Source organism: Pipistrellus hanaki (genome assembly GCF_964339955.1).
Source record: "Pipistrellus hanaki genome assembly, chromosome: 2".
NCBI lineage: Eukaryota > Metazoa > Chordata > Mammalia > Chiroptera > Vespertilionidae > Pipistrellus > Pipistrellus hanaki.
This window is the reverse complement of record NC_140504.1, coordinates 82,290,833-82,311,825: the sequence shown is the minus strand read 5'-3', so window position 1 is coordinate 82,311,825 and position 20,993 is coordinate 82,290,833. Positions and strand designations below refer to the sequence as shown.

At 34.6% G+C, this 20,993-nt stretch overlaps 1 protein-coding gene and 1 pseudogene across 3 annotated transcripts in view; one reads left to right on the top strand and one right to left on the bottom strand.

The window, feature by feature from the left end:
* The window catches only part of CADM2 (cell adhesion molecule 2), a 1,134,397-nt gene that overhangs the window by 620,335 nt on the left and 493,069 nt on the right, over window positions 1–20,993 (top strand). The gene's annotated exons all lie outside the window — the stretch shown is intronic.
* LOC311617395 (ras-related protein Rap-1b-like) lies at window positions 12,284–12,850 on the bottom strand (annotated as a pseudogene). Its single transcript has one exon. The product of its transcript is annotated as a ras-related protein Rap-1b-like (transcript).

Genomic DNA, 20,993 nt, shown 5'->3' with positions numbered 1-20,993 from the left:
TTGTTTAGGAGATCAAAACATGAGGCAGTCAAACATTATGAATATCATTTACTTGCCAGCTACTGCTTAGGCATTGGGAATACAGCTCTGAATATAACCATCTGCTCATTCATTCATTCAATAAAAATATATTATACCACTCCTTTTTTATGTGGAGGGGCATTGTGCTGTGATACAATTTTAATGGCAAACAATATACAGACATTGAGTTTATCTAATTTGAGACTCTACTCAAATTGTCTAAATATCTGGCCTCTGCATATTTATGTCAGCTTTACAATGTCAGAGAATGCCACTTCTCATTTATTAAAAGCAGGAAATAAGCAATAGAGGATAAAAAACATTTTGTTGGGAGGTGGTAATAATCAGGAAAAGTCTAAAGATGATTTTGTAAAAAACACACCTCAGATTATAGGTAATTAAAGAAACAAAAACAACCCAGCTGTCTGGTGAGGCTACAGATGCTCTTATAAAACGTATGTCAGCTTTGGTACTGGAAGCTGGGTAGTGTTCACTCAGCACCCGATGAGTTCTTCGCTTAAATGCTGTAGACACTTTGGGGGGAATGTGGAATTAAGACATCTAGACTTAAGTCTGCTAACTAGTCTTCGGAACCTTCTCATAACAATTAACTACAATACCTACTTAGAATCGGAGACATGCTTTATGTGTAACATAATTGCTAACCCCTGGTGTATTCTTAACAACTGCTAATTTCTTTGGAAAATACTATATGTCTCTCCATAATTTATGGCCTGATCGAAAACATACACACATTCATCTTTCTCCTGTATGCACTTTTATTTTCCTGGTACTAAAATGAGAACAGATATATAAGACAGCTAATAAAATGTGCTATTATACTTTGTTCCTGTTTTACTGCATGACCCTTACCTAAATCCACTTACCTGACCTGTATTAGATATTTGTCCACTTTATTCTATGTTGTGAAGCTATATGGTGTGGAGAAATATCTAATTTGTGGCTTAAAAAGGTTCTTATATAAGAAAGACAGTAATGTCCTTACATTTGCTAATCACTTTCCTTGAAATGTTAACGCGGTGCCATGCTGTAACACTGTTTCTGACATCTTGCTCAATTTATAAATTGGAACTGATGCTACACTATCACATGGGAAAATAAGATTCTATATATTAGAAAATTATTAGGCAACACAACTGTGCCAGAACATAAAAGTCACTTAGCAAATGAACTTAATAAATTATTAAAAACGTGAAATTCTGTTGGGGGTTAAGAGAAGGACACTGCCACATAAAATTCAAGCAATAGCAAATCTGGCAGAGTACCTGCAGGGAAATCTGTATATAGTAATATTGATTTTCAGGAGTTTAGTGAGTAGATGAAAGTGGATATTTGATATTAAATCAAATACTTACTTACCCAAACCACCATTTTAGATCTTCAGTGATCTAGAAAATGTTTCCACATATTGCAAGAACAGAGCATTTTGGTGGGGGAAAACATACTTTTTCTTAAAGCACAAGACCAAAACTAAATTGATTGATAGTACTTAATTATAAGGAGACAAAATACAAGGAAAATAACCACTAGATCACGTATATGAAATTATGCATCCCATGTATATTTATTCTTATATAATATACTGAGAATGTAGCTATTTAAAAATAATCTGAATCATGTTGCAATTAAGTTAAAAATGGAAATATTTTAAAGCAAAGCTTGACAAATTGAAATCAGTCAAGTAAAACTGTGAAAAGACTATAATAAAACTGACTTTTTGCAATGCTAAAAATACAGGATCTATTATACTTGAATAGAAGTATATTGGTATTTCAAGATAAAGGAGAACCATTAGTTTTATTTCTCCTTCAAAGTGCAAGCAAAGTATTTTTGAAAGAGAGAGATGCTATAGAATAGATTAGTGTTATTTTTAATTCTTTTGTTATCTATGAACCTGCTAGCATAACCTCTTGAACAAAACCCTAGATCTATACAGAGGCACTGGATGTCACCAGGGATTTTACTGCTGATTCTCATTATCTTGGGAACTTAAAAAATAGGTAGCAGAATCCCAAGTCTTTGAGTCAATATCTTCCTTCACAATGAAGCCCAGAGGACAGATGCAAATGAAAATGAAGTTAGTGTCTACAATTTTGCACATAGATTATCAACCCTGCAGCCCTGTCATATGTGTTGACTCAGTGGCCTGGGAAGCATGGGGAAGTGGATAAACATGCTTCCTGTACCAACAGAACATAGATCTCCAATGAGTTACAGCAATTCTGTATTCATTCAAGTGTTTAATTTAATCCAAGCATATTTTAAGTGTCTTCCTCTGGATTCCTTTATCAGCATTTAACTCTATACATTATATTGTCTTCACAGTAGGAATGTAAATGATTTCACAATTGAGTGTCCTTTGTCCTTGTTTGCATTGCTTGAATAGTTCTAAAAATTTAGTTGTTCAGCCCTCGCAGGTTTGGCTCAGTGGATAGAATGTTGGTTAGCCTGTGGACTGAAGGGTCCCAGGTTTGATTCCAATCAAAGGCACATGCCCAGGTTGTGGATTCAATCCCCAGTGGGGGAGGGGAGACATGTAGGAAGCAGCTAACCAATGAATATTTCTCTCTTCCTCTCCCTTTCTCTCTAAAATCAATAAAAATATATTTTAAATTATTTGTTCAAAACCATTAGTTGAAATTTCTGTGTAACAAATTAAGAGAACATGATGTATTCTCTTTCTCCTTTTTTGTGCTAAATACACATAACATAATATATAATATTTTATCTATTTTTAAGTGCATGAATCTGTGGTAGTAAGTGCATTCACATTATTATACATTCTCCCTTAAAACAGTTGGGCTTTATTAATAATTACAGAACAGAAATCTAGAGATGAGATATGCCTAAAGGAAGTGAGAAGTCCTGGAAAAGAGTTTGGTGGCTTATAATATTAAAATAATGGAGTTAACTTAGACAACATACATCCCTAACACTCTAACACTGTGTCTCTATTGATACTCCTAGAGTCTGTTACTTGATTTAAAATCTTTATAGAATCTTTAACTGCACACACAAAGTTAGTAAGATATGTGATGAATTTATCTTCAGGACACTAACTCATGCATTTATATGTGGGTGCTTGCTTTAATAATTTTAATGTATATACTTATATATAAGCCAGAAAAATATATTGATTGTTTTTAAAGAAATAACTAGACTTCATGGACACAAGATATATAGCTCAAAATTTCACATATGTGTATATATAATTTATGGCAATTGGCATACATCTAGCAATTTTAGGAGCTGGACAAGATGTCACTAGCCATTGTGAACAAAAACAATTAGCTAGGTTATGGTGTTCTTAATTGCAATGGTATCAAGCCAATCTATTCACACTCCATGGGATTTTTTCTGTTTGTGCTCACTGAATAGCACTGTTTATAACTGCTCACAGAGTTGTTTAGCTTTGTACCTTATGCATGTATCTGCCAACCTGCTTGTAAAGAAAAAATAATAATTTGAATCCCATTTTAGGTTATTTGCATTAACTATATTTAAAAAGGGTTTAGAGTATTTTAAGAGACTGACATTTAGAATGTATAATCTTTCATGTAAGAAGTTTCATTTTTGTCTCTTGAGGCTTCTGTTTATATAAGAAGAAAACTGCAATGTGACATTTGCTGAGTGTCTTCTGAAATAATGTTACATCTTCCAGGCACCTCTTAGACTTGTAAATGGTAGCAATTATTTAATGAAAAAAATGAAAGCATTTTAGAGCACAAAACTATTTTAAAGTAAACTCGTTGCATTCAATGCATGCTAACTTTTCAACCCTAAAATAAAAATTAAAAAATGTGGATTTAAAAGGCCATTTCTCTTTGTGAATCATATCTTTCTGCTGTCTAAACATAAAATATGCAGGTTTTTAATTAGCACTTATTAGGTGTGTAAATGTGAAGAAGATAATCTCTCTGTTAATCTCTCCTCATTTCTAAAATAGAGATAATAATATGTTCCTATTTTTTGAAAATCCAATGAGATTATGTACTGAAAATATCAAAGGTGTATTATACATAAAATTCAATATTAGCTAAAATATTTATTCAGAATTATTTTACATTTATGAGTCCCTAATCCCTTCCATCTTTACTTTTCTTAATGTACATTTCTTTTATTCTTTTATTTATTCTTTTGTTTGTTTTTTGTTTTTTTGGAGACTTCAACTTGTTTATGAGTAAGGGCTTCAATGTCCACCAAAATCTACAGCAAGGAAGGTGGCTCCAAAGGAAATGCGGGCAGGCTGCAGCAAACTGCCCCTCCCTAAGGCTCACCTGAGTTGTAGAAGACAATTGAATGCGTTTGAGGCATCAAAAGTTTTAGGGGAAAAAATTTTGCTCAATATTTTATTTTGTTAATTTATCAAAATGATCACTTGATAAAATAGTCCAATTTTTAATTCTGCAAATGACTAAAAAATTCCTAAATATATATAGCAAATGATTTTTTGCATCTAGTTCCAATGGTTTATTTTATAGATTCTACATAGGAACCCATCAAAATGTGTTAGTAATAATAACACAAAACAAGAAATTATACAATGTAGTTAGATGTCTTAAAGGTGAATGGTGAATTATCAGACCTAGAAACTGAGAACCAATTTATGAAACTTCAAATTTCCTTGAAATATACTTTAAATTATGAAAAAATCTATTCTCTTTCTCCCACTCTAAAAATAAACTACTTATTGATGTATACAAGGTTTTATCCTTATAGCATCATCTATTTTAAATCTAATTTAAAGTAAGTCCGAGAAAATCAAAAGAAAAGTGAAAATTAATCATTTAGTGAAGTAAAATATAACTACAAACATTTAATAATATAAACTACATAAACAAGAATTATAGAATAATAGAACTATAGAATAATAAAATTATAGAATAATAATTTAACTTTTAAATCATTGCATTTTGTTATAAAAATTGACTTTAGGTTGCATAATTATTTCCTATATTGAGTGTATGTAATATTACACCTATTTGAATCAATGAGAAACCTAAACAATACCTAAACAATACAATCCTTTCTAGAAAATACTAGAAACTTGCTAATAGGTGGAACTATCTCAAAGTGAAATGCTATGTAATAGCATATTTAGTAGTAATTGAGAAGATGGAAATTTACTTAAAATTTTCTGAAAGTGTTCTAATCACAGGACAAGCAATCTTTGGAATATATATGTTTAATTACTTTGCATATTCAAAAAGGAAAATGTTCCATTGAGCACTATTTTCACTTTGACCCAAGACAAGTGGGGATCAGGCAGACATGGTAGGCTGAGACTTGCAACACCATCAGGCCAGAAAGAAGAACAGGTAGAAGAACATGGCACCTTAATGGCTCAACATTAGGAAATCTACTCAGTGTGTTAAAATATGAATGGTTTGCATTTTAGTTTTTAGTTCAGTTGAAGTAGGGATTATAAACATTTAGTAATTTTAAGAAATCAATGCAGCATCATTGGATAACCATCTAATTGCAATTGGAAATAATAAGAATGTTATTCAACAAACTTTCCATTGTTTTAGTGCTGTCCTTCTGTTAGGAAATACCGTAGGCAGACTTAATCTGTCCTCAGCTCCTGGAACATCTGTGGTTTTCACAAACAACTGTATTCCACGTAATGAATGCTGTGACTTTTAAGTGACTAGTTTTCCTCTTTGACTTGGCTCCTAGAGAGCTTATAGCCAAACATATTTCTATTTTTTAGGGAATTAAATGTACATGAGCCATATCCCCACTCTGAATATCAATTTCTTTATTATATAATGAAGATAATGACTATTTCCTAGGATAGTATTGACAATTAAATGGGCCAACACTTTTACAGCATATAAAAGAGTGCTTGGTGCGTGTAACCTCATCAGGTGTATGATTGTGCCCGTTGTAAATAAGGGCCCCCAGAGGTGCGTGGTGTGCAACATGTGAGCAACATACCTTAAACGACTCCCTTTGGCACATTTTTCTTTCTTTTTAAAAATGTACTCAAGATTGTTAATTACATGAATTTTGAAAGCAACTTAATTCTTTTTTGTAGAGCACAAGTAATAAAATAAACAAATTAGGCTTATTTTCCCTATAACGAGTTTTTATATTGTTAAATGTACTTAGGGAGAAAAATTTATTGTTTGGCTTCTCCTCCTCCCTGGTGGCTATAGTAAAAGTATTTGTTACTATTGTTTTGGGGAAGAAAAAGAGGAAGGCTGTGGACAGGAAGTTTAACATATATAAAGTGTCGGTTGCAGGGCAGAGGTTAAGGTGGGAGACCAGGACAAGTAAAGATTATAAATGTCTGAAGGACATATTCTAAATGTCCTTACACATAAGACACTGAAAAATTTTTAGTTCTTTGTGAACACCGTGGAGTCATCAAAGTTTTTTTGTTAGTTTGTTTATTTAAGCAAACATTTCATTTGGGGACAATTATAGATTCATGTGAAACTTAAGATATAATACTGCGTTTCCCCAAAAATAAGACATCCTCTGAAAATAAGACCTACTTACAGGTTTCCTTCTGAGTGAAATATAAGTCATCCCCTGAAAATAAGGCCCCCCCTCGGGTCTGTCTCAGAATGCTATTGCTAAACATGAGAGATTTGGTCCACTGATTCTGAAAGAAATGGAGTCACAGGAAATTCAGGAATTGGATTGTTATGATAATGTTCCAGAAGATGATGACATTATTGTCACTGAATAAATGAGTAAATTCTTGATACTGTAGGATTCACAGTTTGTCTGGTTTGTGTTGACAACTACCTCACTGTATACAGGTAATAAATTTCCTTTATTTTCATTTAACAATAAATGTGCACCATATTCTTCTTCATGGAAAAATAAGACATCCCCTGAAAATAAGACCTAGCACATCTTTGGGAGCAAATATTAATATAAGACACTGTCTTATTTTTGAGGAAACAGGGTAGAGACCTCCAATTTAACTTTACCCAGCAGTAGAACACGGATAATGAATTAATAACATCTTACAAAACTAGGGTACCGTATCACCATCAGAGTACTGACATCAATACAGTCACCACAAGGATCCCTGGCATTGCCCTTCAGTAGCCATACTCACCACCCCTCCATCCCCATTTCTGATCCCTGGCTGTTACTAAGAAGTGTTATCTAAATGGAATTAAATCGCAGGTACCTTTTATTTTATTTTATTATTATTATTATTTTAATATATTTTTTATTGATTATGGTCTCACATAATTGTCCTTATTCCCCCATTCCCATCCCAAACCCCTCCCTAGATATGCCCCACCACCACCACCCTGTTGTCCATGGCCACTGGCTAGGCCCATATGTATGCACACAAGTCCTTTATACCTTTTAAAATTATCTGGGGTGTTTGGTGTTTTTTAAAAAAATATTATTCACTCTAATTATTTTGGACCTATGCAAGTTGTGCATGTATCACTAGTTTGTTCCTTTTTTATATCTTATGGTAAGAATAATCATACAGTCATTGGAAGATATCTGGATTGTCTCTATTATTTGGCTATTATGAATAAACTATGAACATTGTGTACAGGTTTTTGTGGTAATATGTTTTATTTCTCTTGAGTAAATGCTCAATGGTGCAATTGCTCTCTGATGTCATAACTGCATGTTTACTTTTACAGGAAACTGCCAAACTGTTTCACAAAGTGACTGTGCCATCTAGATTCCGACCTGCAATGCACAGGCTGTCCAGTCTCTCTGAATGCGTGTTCGCATTTGGTGTTGTCAGCATCTATTTTAGCATTCTGTTAGGTGTATCACGTCACCATAGGTTTTTAGTCAGGGATGAATTGATTTATGGTGTTTTAGAAAAAACTTTTCAATGGCAACAATGGGAGTGGAATGAAATGGGAAAAACTCGACTTGGTGAAACTACCCAGAAATCTTTTGCATGACTTAGATCACAGAGGAAGACCTGATTGGAGAAGGGCAGGGGATGTTGGGAGGGACTTCTGCAAGAATCTTAGAATATTATAAAGGTGTTTTACAATATTTTTAGAGATTTCTAGATTGGCAAAATAAAGCTAGTTATTTGATTCAAATTCAAAGAACATTTTCTTATTCTCCAGTGGCAGAGCAACCCTATTATTTAGAAACACAACTTATTACATTTGACTGTTATTCAGAGAACAACTAAATAACATAAATGCTTAATGATTACTCTTTAAGTTGCATTGCTTTTATGAGTATAGTTTAAAATTTGACAGAATAATCTGAAAACTCAGGATAGATGATTGCTAAAAGATAGACTGATATATCTCGCAGTCTATATATGCAGTTATCACTCTATCTGTCCACTAGCTATATCTAAAATATCTATTTGATTCATTTCTATTCACTTAAGTTTAATCATCTTACTCCCAACAGAAACCTAAATAAAAAAGGGTTAATAGTGAATACACATTAAAAAAGAATTTACCCAATATTACTGAGGAATTACTTTAAAAAACCCAGGCAAGATGATTAGGAAATCCTAATAAATGGGGATGAATATAAAGGAGCCCTAACCGGTTTGGCTCAGTGGGTAGAGCATGGACCTGCGGGACTCAAGGGTTCCAGGTTCAATTCTAGTGAAGGGCATGTACCTTGGTTGCCAGCACATCCCTAGTAAGGAGTGTGCAGGAGGCAGCTGATTGATGTTTTTCTCTCATGGATGTTTCTAACTCTCTATCCCTCTTTCTTCCTCTCTGTAAAAAATCAATAATATATATATATTTTTTTTAATAATCTAAAAGGAATAAAATATTTTAAGAACTGAACTAATAGGTTTCACCAAATGCAAACTATAGAAATATATTTAGCTTCAGTCTTATAGACCTCTTAGAGCAAGTCATGTCTATATTGTAGTATTAAAGTTCTCCAAGCTCTAACATGAAATTTTTCAGGCATGTGGTATTTTAGAGAGCACAAAAATAGGTAGTATTTCTTAAAAATGATTTTGAGACCCAAATTGGAATATAGGAAATATTAAATCTAGCACAGTGATTGGAAATACTGCACATTATTAGGGATGGTTGTTCCTAAGGGAAATATATAAAATGCTGGTTCTTTCCATTATAGATGGTATCTATTGCCTCACTTCTGAAAACCAATAAAGCTTGTTTTGGGAGAGTAAATGATTACTTCATTATTTATCTTCTACACCATCTTGCAGTAAAAGTATTACCAAAATTGTGTGTGCATCTAATCAGGTGCTATTAGAAAGGAAGAGTTTCAGTACACAAAAGGGAAAATTAAGATGAGATTTTTAAAGAACTATCTGAGAATCTTTTACTTTTCTACATGCATAACAATATTAGCAGCTTGATCATGGTTATTCTTATTCTTGCTAATTGTGCGGAGTGGATGTTAAAGTGTGGGCTTATGTAGAGCTGCTAATAGACTGATCTAGAAATAAGAGCTTCAATCTTTTGCAGTCTGAATTTGTTACTCCCTATAATTTCGTTTGTACCATTCTAAGTAATAATGCCATACAGAGACCTTTATTTGACATAAAGCTCTAATAATGTTACCAATGAATCTGCAAAGTAAGAACATTAAACTAATAAATTATATATATATAAATGTACTTTCAAGATATTAATAATTTATTCCAGGTAGACTCGTTTCATATAATTTCTTTTCTTGAAATAGCTTTCTTCTGTTAAGTTATAAAGCTTAGTGAAATAGAATTATAGCCTTGAATTGTTACACTTAAGAAGACTTTCAATATAGTTCTCTAAGCAGTTTTCTTTTCTGCTCAATTTTGTAGGCTACTCATTTTAAAAAATGTCAGCTGGGTGTTTATGTATGTGTATGTGTTTAAACATTAGTGATTAAGTAAAAGGGATTTTAAAAATAACAAAATAGTGGTTTAAAATTAGTTAAACTTTCTTGTTATTAATAATAATTATAAATATGTTGTTTGTTGTTCTATATATTTGAACAACGATCTATGGCATATTGAATTATTGTATCACATTATAGACTAATATATTTTTTCTCTTGCTTTATCGAGAATTCATGTTAATGTCATTTCTCCCAAATATGTTTATCTTGCAATTTTCATTTTTAGTTGTTGATAGATTATATTAAATGGGTTTCTGGCAAAGATGGGTAAGTAAATGACTATTCGTTTCCAGGGTATGCTGAATTCATATGAGAGTCACCAGCCCTACTAGGTTTAGAGCTATGGCAGGCATGGTCCTGAGACCAGGTAGGTTAGGCATACTTTGCATAGAGCACTTGCTTTGCCAAAGATGAGGACAACTTCACAGTTTATGTTAATTGTGCAACTAACAAGCCAACATATAAGAACTTTGTTTTTAAACTTTGTGTGAATTTTCATGTTACAAAGGTTTATATAAAAATATATGAAATCACATAGTTTCTTTTTTTTTTTTAATTCAAGCATGCAGGCACAAACATTAAATACATGTGCATAGTGCTCTAATGGGCCATACATGCAATGAAATTATTTTAGCAAATAAAATATTTTTTTTATAATGCAAGCTCTTGCATGGCAATCCAAACTTATTGAACTACTGATGCTGCTATATAAAACTGCACCACTTTTACTTTACATTTGGCCACCTCTAAGTTGTTGCAACATTAGCTTGATCAATTTTAATACTGTGACACCCTGTTGAATAGACACCCAAATGTAAATGCCTACAGAGGGTTAACTGAAACAGCAATAGTTACTGCAATTTAGGTCCGGGGACCAATTACACATGGTTAAAATTATTTCCCACATTCAAATCCACCGTACTTGTCCACCATTTAACATCTCAACATGGGAATCAATCACTAACAGGCAAAAATATCAATCATGTATATTTCGTATTGCAAATATACTTATGCCAGCAAGTAAGGGATTCACAATGAGAAGCTACAGCTGCAAAAGCTTGAACATAATTTACAAAAATTGTTAAAACATTAAAAAAAAAACAAAAAAACTGCCTTAGATGGTTTGGCGCAGTGAATAAAGCATTGGCCTGTGAACTGAAAGGTCCCAGGTTGGATTCCAGCCAAGGGCACACGCCTGGGTTGTGGGCTCAACCCCCAGTGGGGAACTGGCAGGAGGCAGCAGATCCATGATTCTCTTTCATCATGGATGTTTCTATCTCTCTCTCCCTCTTCCTTCCTCTCTGAAATCAATACAAATATATACTTTAAGAACATTAAAAAACTGTTTGAAAATATACACTTCTTGTTGTAGACCCCCACTGTACACACAACTATAAATATTGTTCCCTATGTAAACAAAAAAGGAAACATATAATAAGAAATTTGACAAATCCGCATGTTTGTTTCCCAACTGATATTAAAGGCTATGTTGTGGGATCCCTTAATACAACCTGAGTGGTTCAGGGTCCACTCAGGGTCCAGTTTCTGGAAAAGGCTGCACACTAACATGAAAAGACTGGAAAAGAGTTAGTTTGGGAAAATGGAGGCCAGGCAGGAAGTCCACCTCTAGTGGGAAGACTAACCCATGCTCTGGCCTTTTACCATTCCTTTTATTGAGATTCTGAGACAAAGACATCTCTTAGGGGGGAAATACCCACAACAGAAAATCAACAAGAATTTACATATGATTAACAAATTAAAGTTGCCTCACCCACCACTATCTCAATTAGACAATGAATTAATAGCTCTGACCATTCATAGCCATCAAGGTTGGCCAGCTCTTTTTACATTTTAATACCAGTGACAATGTTGGTATTTGGTTCCAGCACTAGTCTTTAATCTAAGACATTATTCTGAAAGGACTATTGTATAAAGACAAGATCACTGTATCCACAGGATTTTTTTTAAATTAAAAAAAAATTAAAGCTATGTTAATCAAAGCATTTTTGTATAATACAATGTAATGACCTTGACTTTCTCTCATTATGCTAAAGTAGTCATGCTTTTAGGGTTTATAGTACTGTACTCTCCAATGTAAAGTATGGGGCATGTTCAAGCATATGGTACGCCATTCCCATACATGTGCACATCTGTGGGTGAACATGTCTCTCGGCAGTAAGAGTGGATTGTGGCCTCTGGTGTTACCAGCTGCATGCTCTAAGACTGTTTATAAGTGATAGTATCTCTTGTGATACTAGAAAGTGATTAGAATGTGCACACTGACGTAGTGGCTTCCGCACGCCTCTTGTAGGGTACCAGCTAGAAAGTCCCTTTAAGATGCTGGTAGGTTTGGCAGCCTTGGAAGGCTGGCCTGTTTGATTGGCAGCAGTGCTCCGGACCTGGCTCAGAGCTGCAGTGCACTTAGTATGCTAAACAACTGACACAATGGCATTGACGGGTTTCTCAGGACTGGAGTTTTTCTGTTAATTTGCTGCACAAGGTCCTAGAAATAGCATTAACATTTACTTTTTATTTTGCAGAGGATTTTTAAGAATGCAGAGTTGTTCCATTGTCTTGCTAGATTTTTTACCTCATTCCTTTCCTGTGACTCTTTTTGTCTTCAGTGTCACACTTATTACTAAACAAAGTCACTGGAACATCATCAGTGTCTTTAACTAGAAAAACCCGTCCTCTCAGATCTTGTAAACTGTTAAATGTGGATTGAACTGTGACGGAATAAACTTCTGCACAGCCCTGTCTATTTTCCATGTAGTCCCTCATCGCTGTAAACTGTTCCGTTCCTTCAGTATCGAGATTTCTACCTCACTGTGTGCATCTGCTTCAACTTCCTTTTTATAAGAATCTGTCGTAGGATCATATTTTCAACAAAAATTCCTTGAACAAACTGTGCAGTCAGAGCAGATTTTCCAACGCCTCCTGAGCCAAGAACAACTAGCTTATGCTCACGCATGGTGCAGACTTGTCAAAAGCTGGTTCCTCTCACACTGTCACATGCGCCCGCCACGGTGCTCTGGCTGGTTCACAGACCTGACTCTGGGCAAGGTTTTCACAAGTAAAATATTTTAATGGAAAAGTTCTCATTGCCCAAAATGGCAAAGACTTGATTTTGACGATAATAGTAGTTTAATTCATAACCCAAATGTCAGTAACAATAACAATGTAGAAAATTGTGTGACCTTAGTGACTGTGTCTTTACTATCTGTAAGTAATAAGATATAGTGAAAGTTACTGGATTAGAGATCTTTGAGTTCTAATTCAGGTTATGATATTGCATAAATATGTGATCTTTGGGGGGTATGTTTTCTTGTACACAATTTGTGCATAAAATGTGGTAGCTGGATTAGAGTTCAGATCCAAGATATCTGTAATAAAACTATGACACTCACAGTGGCTTGCTGAGACCAATCTTGTTTCCTGCTTTACCCTTTTCAAAACCTGTGACTATCAATGGCTAGTCATGTTATTGTATGACATTTCCACTCACAGGGACCAGGCTCACAATCCCCACCATATCACTGAAACCATGTGAGAGCCTATTGTATTTTGTTCATTAGATGCATCATATGGTATGAGTGAATTCATATGGAGTTTGTCTCTCTCTGACAGTGCATGAGGGTTTCCTTTTTCCACATCCTTGCCAGCAATTTTTGTTTGTTGGTTTATTGACGATAGCCATTCTGGCAGGTGTGAGGTGATATCTTATGATGGCTTTAATTTGCATTTTTCTGATGATTACTGATGATGAGCATCTTTTCATATGTCTCTTTGTCATCTTATGTCCTCTTTGGAGAAGTGTTTATTCAGGTCCTTTGCCCATTTTTTAATTGGATTTTTTTAATGTAGATCTTTATAAATTCTTTATAAATTTTGGGTATCAATCCCTTGTCAGATGTATCAGTGACAAATATATTCTCCCATTACTGGGCAGTCTTATAATTTGTTTATGGTATCCTTTGCTGTGCAAATACTTGTTAGTTTGGTATAGTCCCATTTGTTTATTTTTTTCTTTTGTTTTCCTTCTCTGAGGAGATATATCAGAAAAAATATTGCTATGAGAAATGTCTGAGATTTTACTGCCTATGTTTTCTTCCAGGATTTAGAAACTGACTCAGAGATAGTTTCTGACTAATAGCTGTCAAAGGTGAGGTTAAGGGGTTAAGCAAAGAAAAAAAATTTAAAAAAAATAAACCTCAAGTACACAGACAGCAGTGTGGTGATTATCATAGGGAAAGGGAGTGAGGGTAAGTAAAAGAGGGTGAAGAGGGGATGAATGGTGATGCGAGGAGACTTTTTTGGGGTGGTGAACAAAAAATGAAATATGTTGATAATGTATAATAGAATTGTACATCTCAATCATATAATTTTATTAAGACATGCCATCCCCAAAGATTCAATAAAACTTGAAAATTAAAAAAAAGTATATTGTAGTAATTTACACAAGAAGTAAGTGAAGTTCAACTTCTGCTTCTCCACAACTGAATCCAGATTTTGCCTCGGTGTTTCCCTAAAGCATCTCACTTTTTCACACTATTCACCCCTCCACTTCACTTTACATGGTTCCCTTACCTATGTGGGGTCAGACTTTGTTCAGGGGAAGTTCAAAGTCCTTGTTTCTGTTGCTCAGTCTTGGCGAGCATTTTAGTCTTGGACACCCCCTTGCTCTTTTCTATGCTAATGGGAGTTTGGACCTTGATGCTCACTCAGCATTGCCACTCAGTGCCTGAGCATAAACAAAGGATGGGTTTGCTTTAGCAACACAGTTTATCTCCCTGTCTAATTAGTGCGTCTTTGGCTGGGGTATTACCAAGATAGCAGAATCTTGGCTTTTAGTTTTGTGCTGCTAATGAGGATTTTAGTCTGTAAGCATGCTTTGCCTTTAGCAACTTAGTTTATTCTCTTCATTTTGGGTCCACTTATTGTCAGTCATTTACACTGTTCCAATTCTGTAAAATGATGCAAAGCCCCAAGGATTTCTTCCTAGTATATCTCCAAGGCAGGATCATCTGCAAAAAAGTGTTCCCTGGTTGAAGCATGTACAGAACCCACAACCTGTTCAGCTTCCCATGGCCTTACTCACCTGCAAGGACTTTGTGGCTTCATCTCATTTAGAGCATAGGAACATTCAAATAGACCCAAGATATACAAAAAACCCAACTCGGTGAATGTACAAAAGAAAATATATGCTCAACAGGAAAGCCCACGATTGCATCTTCTATTTCATTAGCTAGGCATGGAGAGTAGTTCTCTCTTAGTTTTGATATGAGAAGCCACATGCACACATGGGGAGATTTCCGCTCTCACTCATGGCAGGTGTTTCTAATGAAGTTACTCATTAGTGTACTAGTGTACGTTGCACACTCTCTGACCACAGGAAGGGGCACCTGGCCTTGACCCAGGCGATGCTGAAGCTTTATCCTTATCCCCAAATGGAGGACTCATTATTCAAACTATACAAGAGTCTTTCATTGAGATTAAATGGATGTTAGAGGAGTCTCTTTCTTCTTAAAATTGCCTTCCATGAGGATATTTAACTCTTTATTTTTATTTTTTTTTATATTGATTTTTTTTTACAGAGAGGAAGGGAGAGAGATAGAGAGCTTGAAATGTCGATAAGAGAGAATTATCGACCAGCTGCCTCCTGCACACCCCCCACTGGGGATGTGCTCGCAACCAATGTACATGCCCCTGATGGGAATAGAACCTGGGACCTTTCAGTCCACAGACTGATGCTCTGCCACTGAGCCAAACCGGTTTCGGCAGTTATTTAACTCTTTAATAGGTAAAGGCCCTTTCTTTTTTTGCCAGTGCTAAACAGAGAGAGTGAGGAAGAAAGGGGCACATGTCTGGACGTAGGCAGTTGTTATGTGATTACTCCTGGAATTGTCTTTGACAAGTCCCAATGAGTTCATCTTTCTCTCTTGCTTAACTTATTTTTTGTTAGACTCCTTGAACTAATAAATTTTAACTTACCAAACATATACTTTAAAAAATAATTGTTAGTAACTTGATAATCTAATGGTTTGCTCAATTTTTCATGCAAGATAAATGGAGATAATAGTGACTATATCTTTGGCATGATATAGATATATTGCATTAATTATCTGAGATTATATGCTTGATTGTATTATTATGGAAATTTATAACTTAAGAAAACTCTACAGTATGTAATTTAAGGATTATGTGTGGAGTGTATGTTTCCTCAAAGACAACATAATTTGAGATGGCATCTAAATGACAATAAGACCCAAAACCGGTTTGGCTCAGTGGATAGAGCATTGGCTTGTGAACTGAAAGGTCCTGGGTTCGATTCTGGTCAAGAGCATGTACCATGGTTGCAGGCACATACCCAGTGGGGGGTGTGCAGGAGGCAGCTGATCGATGATTCTCTCTCATTGATGTTTCTAACTAACTATCCATCTCTCTTCCTCTCTGCAAAAAAATCAATAAAATATTTTTTAAAAATAAAGGACAATAGATGTTTATTGAATGAGGGAAAGGATCTGAGAGTGCAAGTGGGAATGTACTAGAAATATGATTTTTAAAGGGTATGCACAAATATGTGAGATGAAATTTTTTAGGAAATGGTCACTAACTCCAATTTAGTATTAAAGAGTACACAACTAGAAGGGTGGCTAAGTTGCCTGAAGCCTCATCCTGTACTCCAGAAGGTTGAGGGTTCAGTTCCCAATCAGAGCACATACCCAGGTTGCAGGTTCGATCCCTGAACTGGACAGATATGGGAGGCAACTAATTAATGTTTCTCTCTCACATTGATGTTTTTCTTTCTCTCTCCCCCTCTCTCTCAAATCAATGAAAAACTAAACTCAAGTGAGAAATAAATACATAAATAAATAAGAAGACACTCAAAATGTACACACAAGTCTAAATATTAAGAACTCTAAACATCTGTAACCTATATGAACTTTAGCTCCTTCATTTATGATGTGTACATGGGAAAATATATTTCCTGTAAAGATTTTTGAGTTTTAATACAATTTCCACAATAGAAAAAAATGCTATGTAAATGGCTTTGCATTATTATAGAGACAATGAATTATGTGAACCCCTTATTATATTCCTAAGATGACCAGTTTTATTTTAAACATAACTTATACGTTATAAAAACTAGTTATATAAGTGGTAAAAATAGAAATTTCAATAAAAAGATGTTTTCTTAGAAAATATAATCTATTTAATCATCTTTTGCCTGAGGAATTAGGCAAGGCTACCCTCTAGTGGTTTTATCCTAGAACTTCAGACATACAGTCCTGGTATCTGAGAAATTCAAAGTACCTGCAGATTCAAGGCACTTGATGGCCTTACTTGAGAACAAAGAAAACCTGACAACACTGGAAACATCATATCTAAATTCCTACCTTATAGATTATATAAAATATGAGTTTAAAGCATTACCTCCCAAAAGACATTAAAATTGTTGAGATTACAGACACACACGCACGCACACACTCACACACACACACACGTTGGTATGAAATGTATTTATTCTCTTGGAAGTATTGTATTATTTTATAAAATTGTAATACCTTGTAGCTCTTGTGGCTCTTTTTATTTATTTATTCATTTGAATTTAATGTTCTAACTTTTCAAATTGAGGATTTGCCAGTCCAATTTTAATTTGCACATTTTATTTCAAAATTGTACTTTCTTCCGAAACCAACAGTTTGAAATAATTTTATCTTTATTTCCTATGAAAAATCTCCTCTAGTATGTTTTATAATAGTCCTTTAGTGTTCCCCAAAAGCCATCCAAAGGAGATAGAAACATAATTGTTAGCAACATCTTATTATAAGTTAGTGATAATAAAGATCATTGTAACAACATTCTCCTCAATGTCAAGTTCAGAAAAATGAACTCTCTATATAGACAGTGAAGTCTATATGCCCTATCTGAATGTTTCATAGATCGTTTCTCCATTTTTGCTTACTTATAGTGGTTTTTTCCATTTACATTGTGGATTCACCCATAACAAACCAATTATAAATTAGAGTTCTAATTAGCTACATTTAAATGACAACAGTTTTTTTTAAATGTTATCTTATTAAACATTTTAAATGTCTTACATTTAGCATTATAATCTTTGATGACTATAGTCTGTGGCTTTTTTGTTGTAATTTTAAAGTAAAGTTTCTTAAATAATCTGCTACACTTCTTTTATAAAGAGCTCTGTGTAAAATTAGACAAATAAATGGCATTCCTAAGAAAACAATGCCTTTTTTATTTAGAAAATGCATATTTCATCCAGTATCCCAAATCAGCTCTTCTGTTCCACTGAAATCTCCTCCTCTAATATTATAGGATTTATATAAACCTTCTGTATTCATCTCTTCTCATTTTTCCTATGTAGCATTCACATAGTGACAATAGGAATTTGCCAACGTCAGATGTGTTGATGATTATGGAGTAGTTTTAAAGCAAAGCTAAAAGCACAAATAAAACATTCTGAAAGGTAAATCAGAAGACAAACCATTCATCACTAACCTTCTACCACAGCAATGAACAGATTGTTAGTAATATCATTTAGTGATTGGGCCTTGGATTTTTCTGTAAAATAGGTTTTCATACTGGTAGGATAGAGATGTCTTGTAATGAGAGTTAAGTGGGGTTAAAAACAGGGTAAAGACCATACATTTAAAAAAAATAATCTAAATAGATTAAGACTCTAGAGTTCTTTCATTCAACAGCTCTCCAGAAGGCAAATTTATATGCAGTTCAAGCACTTGAAACTATAATTTATTCACCAGCATCACGTTCTCTAGTTGTTCTTCATGGAATAGAATCATGATACTTTGCAACGGAATGTGATTGTGCAACCTGTTATTACTTGTGTGTGTGCTGATAAAGGGGGAAGTGATAATTTTATTCTTATTTTTGAATACCATAAATCTCAATTTAAATTAAATTAGATTGGATATTCTGTTCTATGCCATATTTATTTTAAACTAGAGGCCTGATGCACAAATTCGTGCATGGGTGGAGTCCTAAAAGGGGTGGGGCGGGGCCCAGGATGCGATCAGCCCTCCTGGTGGGTGACGGAATGTCCTTGCCAGCACAATATCTGAATCCATCCTGCTGACTTTTGCACCGTTTTTGGGGAGCCACCTGGTGGCCGCTTTAATATTGTTTCTTCCTTGTGGAGCATCTAGGGAGGGGAAGCTGCCACAGTGCCCAAGGCCGACTTTCAGGAAGGCAGAAGCACTGTTGGGATCATGCTGGTGGCACTGGTCTGTAGGTGTCTGGCCCATTCTTCAGAGATTGCACCTGCAGGACTACTGAGGGAGGGAGTGGCTGCCTCAGGGGTGGTGGGCTGCTGGGACTGATCTCACCTGAGTGGCACTCCCTCTGTGGGAGCTCACTGACCACCAGGGGGCAGCTCGTGGGTTGAGCATCTGCTGCCTGGTGGTCAGTGTGTGCCATAGTGACCAGCCGTTCCAGTCATTCTGGTAATTTGGATGCTTATGCATATATATATATATATATATATATATATATATATATATATATATATAATTAGTTGTGATTAGTTTCTAATGTTTATTCCTGTTGATATTAACTTTATTACTCCCATCTGTGAATATGAAGTCAAGGCATTCGTACCTTTCCATTATATTTATTTGTATTTTGAATTTACCAAGTTGTCATTAAAGAACAATGTGAGATGTTAAAGTAAATAGCTGATAAAAGTTTTAACTAACTTTCAAGTTGTCTTTTATTTTTTTTTTATCTAAATCAACTAATAAATAGATCTGAGCAAATAGGTTTGAATCATGAACCTGATATATAGTGTTTAAAATCTTATCATTTAAAAATTTAAAAGCTTCCTACAAACCATCTTTCTCCCTATTTTTAATTTTTATGCTATATTTCCTTTGCAACCTATTGAATCCCAGGCATTCATTGCCTTTATGAGCCTCTATTTTTACTTCTCTTCCTTAGCTCCCCCACCACACACACTTGTTTGGTGTACTATCACTGTCTTATTGGAGGGCCAGGCCATCTCTCACTTTGAGCCTGCAACAGCCTCTTAGGTGACATTTCTCACCAGCAAATTCATCCTCTAGGAATCAGACTGACTTGTCTAAAATGTGAATGTAGCCATAGAATCCCTTGACTATCCATTGCTTAATGATAGAGTCAAGTTTGCTAATGTGAAATGGAATAGCTATTGATTTATTCCAGGTAATTAAACTTACACTTAATTTTGAGAATAGGATGGTAAAATTAAGTCTTAAAGTTAGTGAAGCAATGTCATAGGCCAAAAACCTAGAAGGTATATGGAAATATAGATTGATATTAAATTGGCTTTGATTACTTCCAAGAAACTAGCTCAGGCAAAATCTCATTATCACTGACATTATTAGACTAGATATCTGTGTATTAGCAAAATTTTTCAAAAGTCCCTGGCTGACCTTCCTTTTGTGTAAAGCAAGACTTACGGCTGGCTGTCAGAAGATGACTGGGTGATAAAAAGACTTTCTCTTTTTTTATGACTCAACTAGCTGACAAGTCTCTTTGCTGCTTGCTGCCTTAGTCTTTACATCTGTCAAATGGGGATGCCTGACCTTTCTCCTAGTGGGGAAAATGAGAAAGCGATGTCACATTGTAAGAAATATGGTAAAAACAAAAAAAAAATTTTTAGGTCATTTCAGCCTCACCATAAGGCAGTTGTTAATGCTTTACCAGATGCTAGATACTTTCCATATAGCAAATATTATACTATGCCCTATTTACAAAATGAAGCCCATACATCACGCAACTTTCATACATGAGATTTTTAAAGATAATTTCAATAAACAAAGATTATTTTTAAAATTACGTTACTGAAATTATTGAAGTGACAGATAAAATAAAAATCAGTTCTGCATTTAAATTAATGGATGGCCCTGTGCAAATAAAACAAAAATGGGCTCAAATGATGTCTTCAAGTTATCTAAATATATGTATGTACTTATGTGTGTGTGTGTGCGCGTGATTGTGTGTGCATACATAAATCCCACAGTATAGGTATATGCTTACATAAGATGTGGGAGGAAATCATCAGTCTGAGCTATTGGTCTACAATTGAATAGATATAT